The 16,908-nt window shown below is 40.5% G+C and overlaps 1 protein-coding gene across 2 annotated transcripts in view; it reads right to left on the bottom strand.

Moving 5' to 3' along the window:
• Positions 1-16,908, bottom strand: part of med25 (mediator complex subunit 25) — a 242,575-nt gene that overhangs the window by 201,606 nt on the left and 24,061 nt on the right. The window lies entirely within an intron of this gene.

Here is a 16,908-nt window from a genome sequence, read left to right as displayed (position 1 = left end):
TCCCAAAAAAGTTGGGACAAGTAGCAATAAGAGGCTGGAAAAAGTAAATTTGAGCAAAACAAAGAGCTGGAAGACCAATTAACACTAATTAGGTCAATTGGCAACATGATTGGGTATATGAGTGTCTCTCAGAAGCCAAGATGGGTAGAGGATCACCAATTCCCACAATGTTGCGCAGAAAGATAGTGGAGCAATATCATAAAGGTGTTACCCAACGAAAAATTGCAAAGACTTTGCATCTATCATCATCAACTGTGCATAACATCATCTGAAGATTCAGAGAACCTGGAACAATCTCTGTGCGTAAGGGTCAAGGCCGTAAAACCATACTGGATGCCCGTGATCTCCGGGCCCTTAAACGACACTGCACCACAAACAGGAATGCTACTGTAAAGGAAATCACAGAATGGGCTCAGGAATACTTCCAGAAACCATTGTCAGTGAACACAATCCACCGTGCCATCCGCCGTTGCCAGCTGAAACTCTACAGTGCAAAGAAGAAGCCATTTCTAAGCAAGATCCACAAGCTCAGGCGTTTTCACTGGGCCAGGGATCATTTAAAATGGAGTGTGGCAAAATGGAAGACTGTTCTGTGGTCAGACGAGTCACGATTCAAAGTTCTTTTTGGAAATCTGGGACACCATGTCATCCGGACCAAAGAGGACAAGGACAACCTAAGTTGTTATCAACGCTCAGTTCAGAAGCCTGCATCTCTGATAGTATGGGGTTGCATGAGTGCGTGTGGCATGGGCAGCTTGCATGTCTGGAAAGGCACCATCAATGGAGAAAAATATATTCAGGTTCTAGAACAACATATGCTCCCATCCAGACGTCATCTCTTTCAGGGAAGACCCTGCATTTTTCAACAAGATAATGCCAGACCACATTCTGCATCAATCACAACATCATGGCTATTTTTAAAAGCTTGAGTGTTCCCAGGAGCACTGTGGCCTCAATAATTGTGAAATGGAAGAAGTTTGGAACCACCTGATCTCTCCCTATAGTTGGCCATCTAGCAAAATCAAGTAACTGGGCGGGAAAAGCCTTGGTGTGGGAGGTGACCATGAACCCAATTTTCACTGTTAACAGAGCTTCAGAAGTAATCTGTTGAGATGGGAAAACCTGCCAAAAGGATGATCATCTCAGCAGTACTTCATCAATTAGATGTTTATGTAGACTAGCTAACTCCTACTTAAGGTTGAACAATAAATTGATTTCATATTGAAATCGCAATTTGAAACAGTGCAATTAGCAAATCACAAAGGCTTCATTTGTCTGATAAACAACAAACTGGGCTGTCAGATCACATGCCACTATTCAAATGTAATGCAAATTTATTTTAAAAAATATATATTTTTTGAAGTAGACCTGGCAGATACATTGAATATACTAGATGCATCACAGCTTATTCTACATGATATGTAGTAAATGACTGCATCGCACAAATCAAGTACAATTTGTTGTGCTTTTTTTTTTAACCCCTTTGTCCCAGCAGGCCAGTTTATGGGCCAACCATGTAGTGGTACAGACCCAAAGGATAGTATACTTGCATGCCTATCTATCATCATAACCCTGCTGGCCTGAATAACAGCATGCCCATAACTGTTACGCTACATTACTCTCTAAGTCTTGCAGTCTGCTGCCATAGAGTCATATTCCGGAAAGGCTGCAACACCTCTCTGCTGTCATAACCTGGCCGGTTGGAACATCAAGCTTCGCTTTATTAGACTACGCACATAATATATCGCTGTCTCATTATGCTATTAACACAAGTTACATATATTTTTTTTTTTTTTAGCTGCAGGTCAATTTATTTTTTGAAGATCAATGGAGGACATCTGCATTTTGGTGTGACAGGTAATACCACCCCTGTCAAACTCCCCACCTGCCACTATCCCTGGCACAGTCACAAGTCAGAAGCAAGAGCCATGAACGTAAGAAGAAATACTGGGTGATTGATCGGAAGACAGTGAAAATCATGTGAAGCGTTCTTGTGCATTGCTTCTGGCACTAAAAACTGCTCTGAAGCATATCACATCAAAGATGCAGTTTTTGTGTTAGTTCCTAATAATGGATGGTAAAATAAAATGATGAAAACTGTAAAAGTGATACAGCTTGTTCTATAGTATCAATCTGTTGTTATAACATTGTGGCTTATCATTAAATTACCATTAATATAATGATTTCTAGTTTGGGTAATTACCAGGTTTGAGTAAATACTTTTTTGTAAAATTTAACTTGGTTTAGACCTCTCCTCCCCATTTTGCATACAAGTTTAAAATTGTTCAAATAGAACCCATTAATGAATATAAACAAGAATGATTAATGCAGATACACTGTATATATTGGTGTGATTGTATAAATCAAATTAAATCCAGCATTTATGAAGTTCTTTAGGGGGATTTCAAAATACTGAGATATTGTGTATTGAGAAATAGCCAAAAAATATTGCAATTATTTATAGGCCATATCGCCCAGCCCTAATTCAAAGGCAAAAGCTAACTTTCAATTGTAAAAGAACAGTTGTTTATTTTACCCGTATTAATATTGCCATCAAGTTACTCCAGAGGTGCTATGCAAAGTTGCTATGCTAAGTTGCAGTATTTTACTGATATGTTTTTGGACTTCACTCACACAATGGGCCTTCTCATAATTTTGAACATTTAGCTTATTTTCTTCACTAGCAAAACTTACAGCTAGTCACCTTAATAATTTTTAATGAGGAAAAAAAATATCTTTCATATAAAATGTACATACTGTACATACTTGAAGATTCACAAAGAATTGAGGTGACTTTTTTAATTGATAAGTGCCCTTCTAACAAGTATGCTCACATCAACACAGACAGTGACTCAGAATTACCTTTGACAGGAGATTGTGTATACATTCAAAGCCACCAATGTGGACCGTTAATATCACAAAGCATAGTAAGTATGTAACCAAGTGGGTGAGTTAAGCAGAATTTATTTACTTAGGCACGACATCACAGAGCACTGTACAACAATAAAACACATAAAAGTGTTATCCAAACATAACAAAACAAGAAAAATAAAACAAGAAGTAATAAAATAACTAGAACAAAACTAAAAATAAACTGAAAGTCTAAGCAGAAGATACTCAGCGGTGTTCAAAAACCTGCTTAAACAAAAACATCCTAAGTTGCTTACTAAAAGATTCAGCGGACTCAGCCATGCAAAATGTTAGTGGAAGACCATTCCAGAACCTTGGAGCATCAGACTGAAAAGCACAAACCCCATGTAGCTTAAGCCGGGCACAAGGGATGACTAAGAGGCCCTGTGGCCCAGACCTAATTGCAACACATGCTGTATGGTGGTGCAAGAGGCCAGTGATATACTCAGGGATTTGTTCACTGAGAACTCTATACGTAAGTGCCAACATTTTTAAAGCAAATTCTATAATAAACTAGAAGGCAGCACAATTTGTACAAGAAGGGAATAATATGTACCGTTTGACTAGATAGAATTAAAAGCCTAGCAGCTGCATTTTGGACACACTGTAGCCTAAAAAGAGAGGATTTATTCAGACCAGTATAGAGGCATTACAGCAGTCAAGACGTGAGGAGATAAAAGCATGTAAAAGCATCTCCAGTTCTGGTCTTGAGACACAGTCCTCAATTTAAAAAGGTTTTTTAAATGAAAGAAACAAAGAGGATCTAACAGACTTTACTTGTGAGCCTAAGCTTAAACTAATTGAAAATAACCCCCAGATTACGTAAATTCAATTTGGCAGAGGTCATTTTAAATCTATTCTCAGAGTGAAGGCTAGAGGGAGCAACAAATAGAACCTCAGTCTTTTTCGAGTTCAACTGCAAGTAGTTATTACAAAGTCAATTATTAATCTGTGACAAGGAGTCATTCAAAATGGACAATTTTTCAATTTGATTGGGTTTAAATGAGATATAAAGCTGTATATCATCCACATAAAGGTGGACAACGAAGATAACAAATCGGAAGGACATGATGGGGGTTTCATTTTACTGGTCAAGGCAGAAAGATTAGAAAGCAAAACCAGTGAAAACATATGAAAAGACTTAGAGCGCAAAGAAGTGTAAGTAAAAGATGAAGGAGCTGGAACTAAGTTAGCCCTAACATTATTAATCCTACCAACAAAATGCTTAAATAGGTTATCACAGTCGTTGTTTAAATACATCTGCATATTAGCTGAGGTTGGTGAAACAATATTAGTGTAATATAAAACTTTAGGGCTTTGATTATTATCATTATTTTGTGTTGTTATTATTATTATTATTAGTCAAAATAGGTGGCTTTTTCTTACCATTCTTGCACCCCTAACCAGAAAGATAAAAGAGATGAGCAATTCCTTTAGATAAGAGCAATGGACCTCCAGATTAATAATAATAATAGTTCTTTACATTTATACAGCACTTTTCTCACTACTCAAAGTGCTCTCCACACAGGGAGGACCTGGGACCCAAACCATAAACTTCGTGGGACACAAACCATAGACTTCCATAACCATTCAGCTTTCTGACAGTACCGGCTGAATGAATACCAGAATGCTGTCTAATTTTAATAGGTACAATCCTGTCCAAATTATCAGTATTGTGCTCATTAAAAGTTTGTACTGCTAGCTCATTAATCATTATTGGCAGCATCAAATTCACCAAACATAACAGCAAACTGACTAATCACTGAATAATTTATGAAGAGAGCAAGCGTAGGTGCTAGCACATCACAACATACCACATCAATTTAAAATAATTCAACGCATTATGAATATTGCAAAATGCCGGATATTGTCTCTACTCCTAGATCCATATACTGGCAACAGAATTCAGCTATCAAACAGTATGACCAAAGGCATTGAACAGAGTCGGACTAAATAACATGAGTCAAGTTCAATCACTGTAGATGACCTGAACATGGACAATTCTAACCAAGTGGTACCAAGTGAGTTCCATACAGGCAAGTTTTAACTCGGAGATATTTGTGTACTTAGTTGTGTGTGAGTGTGTGTTGCACAGCTGCCACATTGTCTCTTTTGCTTTATACATAGGTGCTATCTGGCTTGGTGATGCACTATTTTAAAGTCCAGAGTGATTATAATATAGTCTGTAGCAATCGATTAATATTCTAAAACCAACAACGTGTTAATTAACTGGTTCAATTATTATTATTTTAGAGGTCTTAGCAAAATGCTGCTCTTCAGTTAACTCTTTTGCGACATCTGAGCGAGAGGTGTGCTCTGTTGATGTGAGCTCATCTGCTGCTTAAAGTGGCAGCAATCACTTACTACAAACCATCTTTTTAAAATAGCACTTAATTTATTTGCGTGTCAGTATCTCTCCTGTTCATTTATTATGAAATCTGTGCTTTTTTAAACAAAAAAGTGCAACAGCATTAGAAACTCATATTGATTAGTGCCCGCCACAGAAATGCAAAGGCCTGCCTTAAGATTTGGTCTTGGCAATGCTGCCATAAGTGTACTCTGAGCAGTTTTTCTAAATCTTTCTACAGTGATGTAAAAGTATTATTTCACATCTGATTCTGTTTCATTTACCCTTAAACCTAAGATCTGTAACTGTTGTTTAATGCTGTGACCTTCTCATTAAAGCAAAAGGAAAATAACTAATAATTTTTTATTTTACTTTTATTACAACGCTTTAAAATTGCCAGTTTAACGAGCATCATGTCAGGCCACACGCCATGGCATACAATTAGTCCCAGCTTTCCTTGCTGCTGGTTTAACACCTAATGCCTAGAACAGTGAGATTAAATTGGAATTATTCAGGCAACCTTTGTTAAAATATTTCTACTGCTGTACAGGAGAAAAAAAAAACAGACATATTGTATAGACCCTGACTTGATACTAGGGCTGAAATGATTCCTCAAGAAAATCGAGTAATTAGATAACTAAAAATAATCAAAGGAAATCTTTCATTTAATCTATTTATTTTATCTATTTATTTACCTCAGCAAGCTCACCATGTTTCGCATGGATGATTATTAGTGTCGCATAACACGCTTATGATGTGAATACGTGATGTGAGGACATGATTTGATTGAACAGATTCAAAACTGGAGAAAGAGAGAAAAAATAGTGAGGGGTGAAGTGTAGAGACAGGCCAAAGAAAACGACAGAAAAGTGTCAAAAGTTTGGGATCATTTCAAGATGGAAAAAAACTTAAAATTCACGTGAGTTTATTCTAAAACCAAACTAGCCTACCAAAATAGCACAACGTCAATGCTTCAGCAGCTCAACGGGACGCATTCCAGTCTACACATCCTTTCCAAAGAGCAGACCTGACACAAGGTAACATTAGCATTAGTATTTCATGTAAAACAATATGATTGCTAATTTAGATGAAAGCTAGTAAAGGATGTACGTTAACTATGGCTAGTTAAGAATGTAAATGAATATGATGGTCAGATATTATGTCTCTAAGTTAGCCAAGTTTTGTTCAAGAAAATTGAGAAAGCCAGAACTCCTTTTATGTTATTATGTTAGTCACACACAGCCCTGCCTCACAGTAATTCAAAAATACTAAAGAAAAATAGTGTAAAATGCACCAATTCAATACAGCAGGTACTGTATATGCAGTTCCGTTTCTTTGCAGTGAGTAGATACAGCTGGTGTAGGGCAACCCTTCAACATAGTAAATAATTGTACATTACCCAGTCTTATGTTCTTAAAGTATGATAATTAGACCTAGTAACAAGTATCAATAATTATTTCACCTTTTTTTTTTTTTAGTAAATCAGACATCGGTCCTCTGTCCATGGTGGAGGATGAAAGCTTTCAAAAAAATGATTTCTGCTTTCAATGCCAGGCACCTGTTGCCTTCAAGAACCTACTTCATTAAAATCAAGTCAAGTTGGGAGCATGCACTACAGTTGTTGCCGCACCCACTACACGGCAAAACAACTCAGGATCCGGTTTGCAACCCCCCAGGCAGACAAGTGGTCCAGTCCTACCCTCCAGAAATGACCCTCCATCTGCCGCAGCCAGGTGTTATGTGGGCAACCCCTCCCTTGGCCTGGTCCAGCCACTTGGGTCCCCAACAATGAGGATCTTATGAGCCGGATCACCCTCGGGGAAACGTGCCACATGGCCGTAGTGCCGCAACTGATGCTCCCTAACAATGCAGTTAATGTGCCTCATTCGGGACTCCATGAGCAACCGCTCATTCAACACGAAGTCAAACCAATGGTACCCAAGGATTTTCCAGAGAGACACAGTACCAAAGGAGTCCAGTCTTCGTCTCAGGTCACTGGATAGCATCCATGTCTCACAACCATATAGCAAGACAGGAAGCAACAGGACTCTAAAGACTTGGACCTTCATCGATTTGCATAGATATCGGGAGTGCCACACACCCCTTTCCAGCGACCTCATGACCCCCTATGCTCTCCCAATCCGTCTACTGACTTCACAGGAAGAGTCACCAGAGACATGAATGTCACTGCCAAGGTAAGCAAACCTCTCAACAAGGTCAACACTCTCTCCACAAACAGACACACTGCTGATGGCTGTGTCCAAGAGGTCATTAAAGGCATGGATCTTGTTTTTTATCCAGGACACTCGCAAGAACAGACAATCAGACTTAGTTCTGGGCGGTAAGACCAAAATTCTATATCAAGGTATTTTTCAAAATTGTACTGGTTTCACAGTATTCAAGGGTATTTTTTTTTCCATGCATTGGTTAACCACATTTTCCACTGCAATTACTGCAGTAGACTGGCTAAGAATAACCTATTCCACCATCACAAGACTTGTACATTGTACAAAAAAACATTTTAATGTGCACAAAAGTAATAATAAAGGTTTGCATGGCCCCATAAAGTGATAGTTTTCAAAGAGGGGGTCACTAATGAAGAGAAGGAATCACACTGCATGACAGTTGCAGTCAAAATATAGAACCTTTTTATTGAACAAATTTTGCAAACAACTTAAACTAAAATTTTGACAACATATTGTCAACCATCCAAAGAGGCATTCTGACTTAGTAAAATATCCAGAGGTGCTTGTCAAAAATTGTATTGCACTGAACATATCTTAGAAAAGGAATAAACAGTAAATAGTTTTGTGAACCAACTACACTTTCTGTTAATGTTAACAATCTCTCTCCACTGACACGTTAAAAGTGACTTTTTAAACAACTTTACCATCATTAAACTGCATAATATTTAAACTAATAAATAATAACAATAAAATAAATAATAGTGCAACTCCCATTAAAAATACTATTACTTCAAAACGCGATTGCACATCCGTGGGGAGTTGATGAGGTGATTGTGGCGAGTCGCACCCAATGATTCTCTATTGCTTCATCGGCTTACTGCAGTGTGTGTGTAAGGCACTGCGCCCACGGAGATGTATACTTATGGGCCGGCAGGATAGGGGGAAGCAAAAAAGAACAGAACACAAGGAGGTTAAAGAAGGGAAAAGGCAGGCATCGGAGACGATACAAACACCAGGAAGGTGAAGGCAGCATGAAATGGGGCTCCGTGAGGGAGCGCAGGCTGAGGCGATCTAGGGGCTGGTTCACCCCACTGACTAAGCATGTAGAGTGGGGTGAGCGAAATGTAAGATCTCCCAATGTATCTGAGGTGTGCCGACCTCGGACGGTCTGGCTGCGCAGTGTGGCGGCAGCCAAGACAGGAGTTGGCAGAAAGCAGTTTGTGCTGCAAAGGCTCCTCAAGCAAAGCCCATAAAGGATGAGCTGTTGAGGCAGAAAGTAGACCCTACTGTGCTGCGATCGGGCGAGGACAGAGACTGCATTTTAACCTCTATTTTAATGGATTTATTTATTATGGATTTTGTCCCCACGTTTCAGTGGTTTTATGGATTTGCTGTTTATTTGGGTACTGTATTTTTCTGAACACTGCACAATGGACACTTTTGGTTTTACTTTTGACTGTTTTTAACAAAAGCACTTGAGCACTTTCCACCATTCCCTGGCTTGAATGAGATTTCTCAGCTCATCTCGGTCATAACTATCAACGGAGTTGGTTCAACAGACTCCCATGTGGGAAGAGGCAGTCTGTAGGGGACTGGCATCGTCACACTATTACACAGTATCCAGGGACATTACACAGTATTAAAAAAAATAAATAAAACAAGTACAACTTAGCTTGCAGTATTATCCAGTAGTATAGAAACAGTATTCACACATTTGAACATAATGGTCCAAATCCGAACTTTTAAAACCAGGTATCTTCAGACAACAGACACAGCACCTTTTATTGTCAAAAGTTCTTCTGTGTCATCATGTTCAACTTTATCAGCTGCTACAGCTTACATTAAAAAATGTTCTCTACAAATTTTCACTTCTCAATACCTCCGCTAACACATGTACTCTGTTGCATGCCTGTTTAGCAGTGCAGCAGTGAAAAAGGTCCCCCCTTAAACAGTTTCCCACTGTGCCACGTTCCATACATTGTTTAGGCTATTTAAACCGGTGTTCCGGTATAAGAAAAATCCATATCATAACAAAAATAAAAAACGTTTTTTGGTATGAACCGGTACACCACCCAGCACTACTCAGACTCCTCACTCAGTCTCTCGAGCGCCCCGATCATAGCCTTCAATTACTCCGCGAAGGTCACAGGATCGTCAGCAAAGTCAAGACCTGTCAATCTTTCTTCACCAAAAGATGCCCCACAGCCACTGGACCCCACGACCTTGCCCAACACCCAGTCCATACAAGCATTGAACAGAGTAGGAGCAAAAACACACCCCTGACGAAACCCAGAATCAACTGGGAAAAACGTAGAGGTCCTGCCTCCACTCTGCACAGCACTCATAGTACCAGTGTGCAGGTCGGCCATGATATCCAGCAACCTCAAGGGGATCCTGCGAACCCTCAGGATGTCCCACAGGGCAGCTAAATCAACCGAGTCGAACGATTTGGAAAAATCGGCAAAGGCTGCAAAAAAACTCTGCCGATATTCACGTTTGCGCTCTATGAGAACCCTCAGTGCCAGGATGTAGTCGATGGTAGACTTCTTAGGTGTAAAATTAGACTGTTCCGGTTTCTGGTAGGTGAGCAAGTTATCACGGATCCTATTGAGGATGACCTTAGCAAGGACCTTTCACTGCATCGAAAGCTGTTATCCCCTTGTAGTTGCTGCAATCCAGGCAATCACCCTTCCCATTCCAGATAGGGACGACAAGTTCCATTTTCCAGTCAGTTGGGATGATGCCAGTCTCCCAAATGGAAGCAAAGATTACTTGCAATACCAGAAGAGCAGCCTTACCACCAGCCTGGAGAAGTTCACCCTGGATACCACAGATCCCTGCAGCCCTTCCTCCCCTCAGCTGGTTCACAACCTGTGCAATCTCAGTGAGATTGGGTGGTTCACAGCTAATTGATTTAATTCGTTAAAATGATGGAATAAAAGTAAGACGAAACCAAAGGCAAGTTGAAGAACAACTTTAAGGAGACTGACATCATTGCACTCACAACTGACATTTGGACAAGCTCTACTTCAGAGGCGCATCTCGGACAACGTGTTACTTTCTTAGGAAGGATTGGGAACTGGAGTTCCACAGTGTAACAATGCCCCTTCAAGAGAGACACATGGCTGCAAATATTGCAGAATGGCTTGATGATGTTATTGCCAAATTCAACATTCCAAAAGAGAAAAATCAAAGCTGTTGTCCAAGACAGTGGTGTTAATAATATTGTAGCAACGGTGAAGATTTTGGCAGAAAAATATGGATGGGCATCTCTGAGATGCGCAGGTCACACCCTGAACTTGGTTGTACAAAGTGCTCTGAAGAATAGCCAAGCTATGCCTAACTCTGTGGCTGATGCAAGATGCTTTATTGAACATTTCAAAAAAAGTGAACTGGCATACACCCAGCTAAAGGATAAGCAGCAGCAAATTGCTGCACTGCTACACATGCTAGTACAAGATATAAGTACTTGCTAGAACAGCACAATCACATTATCCAAGCAGTGACTCCGAGAGGAATACACAACTACCTTGATCTCAAGCTTGAACAGTGGAACCTGATTGAAGAGCTACAGTGTTTCTGAGTCGGCAACAATATGCTATCCTCTCTTCAGTTTCACACCTAGTACAAAACCTTAAGAAGTTCATACAGAGTTCAGCTTTTGAGACTGCATCAGTAATGTCATATCAAGCTCATGTGGCAGAACAGATCCCATTAGGATGTCAAGGACTAACAGTGTTTCAACCTAAATCTCCAAACACAGTTCTAATTGCAGCTGCTCTGGATCCCACATTTAGAAAACTTATGTTCTTGCCTGCTCATGATACATTCAAGGTCCAAAGCACAGTACAAACCATAGCAGTCAAAAAGCAAGGCAGCCCAACATAAGTGAAATTGGAGCCTCAAGCACAGCACAAGATAACCCTGTAATGCATCTCAAGGGTGCAAGAACGTTCCTCGACAACATACTGGGATCATCATCAGACTCCAGCACCAGTGATAAAGAGGATAAGGAGCAGTATTTAAATGAAGCTGTGCCAAAAGAGGTCTTGACATATTTCAGAGAACATCCCCCTGTAAGGAAGGAAAATGCACTGTCATAGTGGAAAACAAATGCAGCACGCTATCCAATGCTGGCAAAGCTGGAAAAGTCCTTATTGTGTATTCCAGAAACAGCCACACCATCAGAGCGCCTCTGAACTGGAGCAGGAAAACATTGCATCGAAACGCAGAGAAAGCTTTTGTTGTGAGCATGGAGATATGCTTACTTATCTTCATTGTAACCACCACATGCTCCTTTAAAGGCTTATGCACACAAACACACACCTTATTTACCTTAACCAAGGGATACGACTGTAGAGGGTGCAGTGCCGCTAAGATTCACACCGTCAAAGGGACTGTGATTTATTTATTTTTTCAGTGGGGACCCCAGGAACGCAATCAGCCTTGGCCCAATCCTCACACAGTCACATACAGAGATACGGAATCAAAAGGACTTAACCAATCATCAAACTAAATATGTCAAACAAAAAATAGATGTTGAGATATAATTAAATAATAAAACATAATCCTTCCCAAGCATCCAATTGGCAATTTTAAAATTTAATTCAATATGGCAACAACAACAAGCATGATTAAAAGAAAGGGGAGAGGAAAGAAAAAACACCAGTTACTAGCACCCATCCTGAGAACGTCACTTGGGTTTCTTGCAAACAGGACCCACTTAAGCCATGTTTCTAATGATCATTCACTGCTTATCCTGGCAATGCAAGATGCAAGGCAAGCATATTTGGCCAAGGACTGTGACAATCTGGGTTGGTTCCACACTCTATTTCAGAGAGCCTCTTGAACCCGTAAATGTCCATAGTCATTAACCAATATGAGCCAGGCGAATAAGGACCATAAGTGGTGCACAAGTGTTCAGCAATTTTATTAAAATCCAAAGAAAAGTGCAAACAGTGCAGTGTAAAAGATCTTCACAATAAATAAATATTCCAATAAAAATAGTACATAGTCTGCGAAGTTAAAATTCTCGTAAAACAAACAGTCATTGGGTCCTTAATGTTCCTCCTTTATTCTGAGGCGAGCCCAGTGCAACTCCCTCTCCGTCTCCCAGGCTCACTCATAGCCCTAGCCTTGTAGCCAGTGTACACACCAGCAGCAGTGATCATAAACTACGGCTCTTGGCACAGCTGCCTCTGTCTGCCATAACGCTCTGAATCAGTTGTCCTCCCATCTTCTTTATCGCTCCTCTGGCATCCCTTGGATCCCGAAGAGGACTCCCAACACCATTGGACCCACTCCAATAAAACCATCAGCGTGGACGATTTGACCCTAAAGCACTAATCCATCTCCCTTCCACAGGGCTAAAGACTATGCTGCCTCTCACTCACTCACTCACTGGCTGGCTGGCTGGCTCATTCTGCATAGCCGTCAGATTCTGCTCTCAGTTTTTCCTTGATTTGCGCTCTGTTGCCACCCCACCCACACCATGCAGGCTTCCCTTATCCTGCATGATTTGGTGCAGGTATGACCCTCCTCAAACTCCAAGGTGTGAATGAGCTCCAGACTGATCCCCTCACATTTCCATGAGAGTGTGCAATCAGCCAAGCACCCTGTCAACTTCAGGGATTAGCAGTAGGCAAAGGTTTTAAGTATGCCACTGCAATCTCTGGAGGTTATTCATACACATTATTTTATTTACATTGGGAATCTGACAGGAATATGAGATGAATCAAGTGTTACAATGTTGAAGTGACATTACTGGCCAGAATCATAAGGGTCAATGGCTATTTCAAGGTTTCCCAAGCAAGCAACCTCTGCAGTAACAATGTGCTATTTCCTAGTCATGCTTGTCAGCAAACCGATTGTACCCATGTTTGAAGGCTGCATGTTCAAATAGAATGTATAAAACTCGGACAACTGCAAAGGACCCTAGAGTTCACCTACAAACAGATGCAAGATATCTCTCCAGCCCGTGCCTACGATCAAATTGCTTTTCCACACTTTGGCTCGAAATTGGACAAGCGGCAATTGCTAGAAACCCCAACTACATCTACTTTGGACAAGTATTGCTCTCCTTCAAGTATTATATTTTTGTGAGTGTTGAGCCTATATCAAACAGAAGTTAGTACAATCTTCCTTCATTATTAATTGTTTCAATCTCTTAGAATCACCACCATAACGCTAAGGAAAAATACAAGCTATATATATATATATATATATATATATATATATATATATATATATATATATATATAGATAGTCGAGGATGCCAGGGGCCACGACCCGGCCGGGACACCTTGGAGGACCAGAAGTGGGCGTGTGCCTATCTGGGATCACATGGGGGCCGCCTTCCTGGTTGCTTTGGGGGCCATGGGTTCAGGGCATGGAAGCCCCACCCTGTAGGGGCCTGTGGTCACCGCCAGGAGGCGCCCCAATGCCTTGGGGACCCTAGACCTCAGCACTTCCGCCACACCAGGAAGTGCTGGGGGGAAGAGAAGCAGGGACACCCGGAGAGCTTCCGGGAGAACAACCGGCACTTCCGCCACACTGGGGCGTGTCAGCAGGAGATTGCCGGGGAGCACCTGGAGCTCATCTGGGTGCGGATAAAAGGGGCCGCATCCCTTCATTCAGGGCAAGAGTCGGGAGCGGAGTGGACTGAACTGGAAGAAAGGAGGCAAGGAGGTGGCCTGAAGAAGTAAGGCATTGTTGTGGCCAGGACTTTGGGGACTTTTGGGGGTTTTGTGGTGCACTTTTTAATTGCAAAGAAACGTGATTGTGGGTGAGATGAACGTGTCCGCCTGAACCTCCACAATATATATACTGTACATAGGCGGAGTGGTGGCTCTGAGGTTAGGGATCCACACTGGCAATCAGAAGGTTGCCGATTCAAATCCTGTAAATGCCAATAGGGACTCTGCTCTGTTGGGCCCTTGAGCAAGGCCCTTAACCTGCAATTGCTAAGCACTTCGAGTAGTGAGAAAAGCGCTATATAAATGCAAAGAATTATTACTATATACTGTTGGTTTAGTAAAGGGTGTACTCTCTAACAAACCACTTCCCAGGGAGCATGTGCCCGTTGCTGGATACATTAGCACATCAATCAAACTCCAAGACACAATTATTTATTTAAAAACACACTTCGCCGCAGACCTCTTATTTCCAGGACTTGAACAGCTCTCATTGCACAAATATAGGAACCAGAAAAATGGGGGAATGGCTCCACTTAGAATCCAGCTTATCTGATGAAGTTTTGGTGATACAGGTTTGAAACCTTGTTATCCAGGGTAATGAGAAAAAAAGCAGCAGGCTCTCTCTTGGAATTTTATTAATGACAGAAATTTTGAAATTGAATTTCCTGATGTTCAGAAAAGCAGATTACGGTACAGTATTCAACAACCACACGAAAGGGTTCTGGTTGGACACCCAGTAGACCACATTCCTTGGGGACTGGCTACTGACAGCATTGACACACGAGAGGTAACAAGTTATTGGCTACATGGAATTAATGGATTACAATGTCCAGGGATGGTATCTCCAGGTGGGAATAATGTAAACACATACAGGTCTACCCTAACCAAACACCATGTATGACCAGTGAGGTTCAGTCTCTATTGAGAACCCAGGACATTGCCCTCGGGTCATGAAAGAGGGCCTGGTACAGTGCAGCAATAGCAAATCTGAGGAGAGGCATCAAAACTGCCAAGATAGCCTATAACAGCAAGGTATAGGCCCACCAGACAGACAATAACCTACAGCAGGTATGGCAGGAAACACAACAAATCACCAACTACAAAAGCAAAAGAACAAGATATGGACGGTGTCAATAGAAAAATTACTCCAGGTCATGCACAAAAATCTGCTTCACATACACATTCTCGGTAACTTAAGCACTTCAAGACACTACGCCATTACAGAATATGGCATTGGGTAAATTAAGAAAAAATAATGCATATTCTATTTGCCATAATCAGACATGTATTACTTTAAGTAAAACTAAAATAAAAAGGTGCAATGATGCCAGTAATACTGGTCTTAAGTTGGTTTCTTTAAAAGCACAATGGGTAGGTTTTTCTTAACAAAAACAAGCATGTCTTCCTTTTCACCAGCAAGTCTGTTTCTCTTTTCATTTACTGTATTGAACACAGCTGAAAAGGGTGTTCACTGTCTACACTTGTACAAGGTACTTGATCACTGCCTTGGCCAAGGTTGGAAAATGGGCTGCACTGCTTTTCCAATACTGGAGAACGCAAAAAAAATAAAACAAGTTTACAAGCGTTTACCTATATTATAATAAAGAATAAATTATTAGTTTGACCAAATATGTGGTAAAGAAAAACAGGACAACTGCCTGTACCAACCACCACCATTAATAAAAACCTGTGATGTTGAAAGCTTGACGTATAATGAGTTAGGTCATATAAAGGGCATTCTATATGCGGATGCACTTTTAAGAGATGCAGCACAAGGTTTTCTACAATGAAATACTTTATAACTCAGGTGTGCCTTGAAATATTGAGAGACTACTGTATATTTTAGGGTGATTTTGTTTAAAAGTAATGATTACATTAAAATTGGAGTAGATCTTGCCTTAAAATCTTTTACGTTTTAAAGTTTAGACACAGGAGACATCTTTCACAAGGTACAAAACATGAAGCTGCATTTTAGCATGCAGGCAAACCTGTTCATTTTTAAGTACCCACTAAATTTAAATTCCTAGAATATTATTCCACAGCGACTCGACTGTCTAAAATGGAAAAATCCACAAACTCCACCGCTGCAACAACAGTTTTGTAGGCAACCCGGCATACAAATTATAAAAACCTGACAAAAAAAGGTTAGGAGATGACAAAAATGTGCTCCTTATCTTCTCAGCTAATGTTTGTGGAGCAGTTTGACCCACACTCTTAAGTTACGCATGGTCCCAGCAGCTGCCTCGCAGTGCCGACTATGAGTTTCCGGCAAAATGCACGATGATACTGATTGGATATTAGGAAGCTGCAGTGTATGCCATGTATTTTATTTTAAAATAATTAAATCCATAACTAAGCTTTTTTTGTCTTTTTTTTAATGCAGGATGTCTGGTCATCTTAATTAGTATGATTATTAATAATTTTATGATTCTGTTATTTTAACTCAGCGACAGTTGAATGTGGTTTTGCAGCCGCATACAAATTTTCTTCAATAATCTCTTCATACATCCCCAGCAATGAAGCAGCAACACATCTCCGAGTGCAAATCTTTTTCTCTTGTGGTTCGCTGTTACTCTTTGCGTCTTCTTCACCAGCTGACATCTTGACCAGCTATTTCTCAAGCGCTTTTTGTGCTTGTTTTTTTGGTATCTTGGTCATAAAATTGATCTTTGTACTGTGGATCAAGGACAGTAGATAGATGGTATAGTGGCTCGGAGAATGCACCACTGAAGCATTTTGGGACAGCCTCCAAAAGTGTGATTTTCATTAT

This window comes from Polypterus senegalus, chromosome 13 (genome assembly GCF_016835505.1).
Source record: "Polypterus senegalus isolate Bchr_013 chromosome 13, ASM1683550v1, whole genome shotgun sequence".
Taxonomy (NCBI): domain Eukaryota; kingdom Metazoa; phylum Chordata; class Cladistia; order Polypteriformes; family Polypteridae; genus Polypterus; species Polypterus senegalus.
Note: the sequence above shows the minus strand (reverse complement) of the source record. Positions and strands in the feature narration are given on the sequence as shown.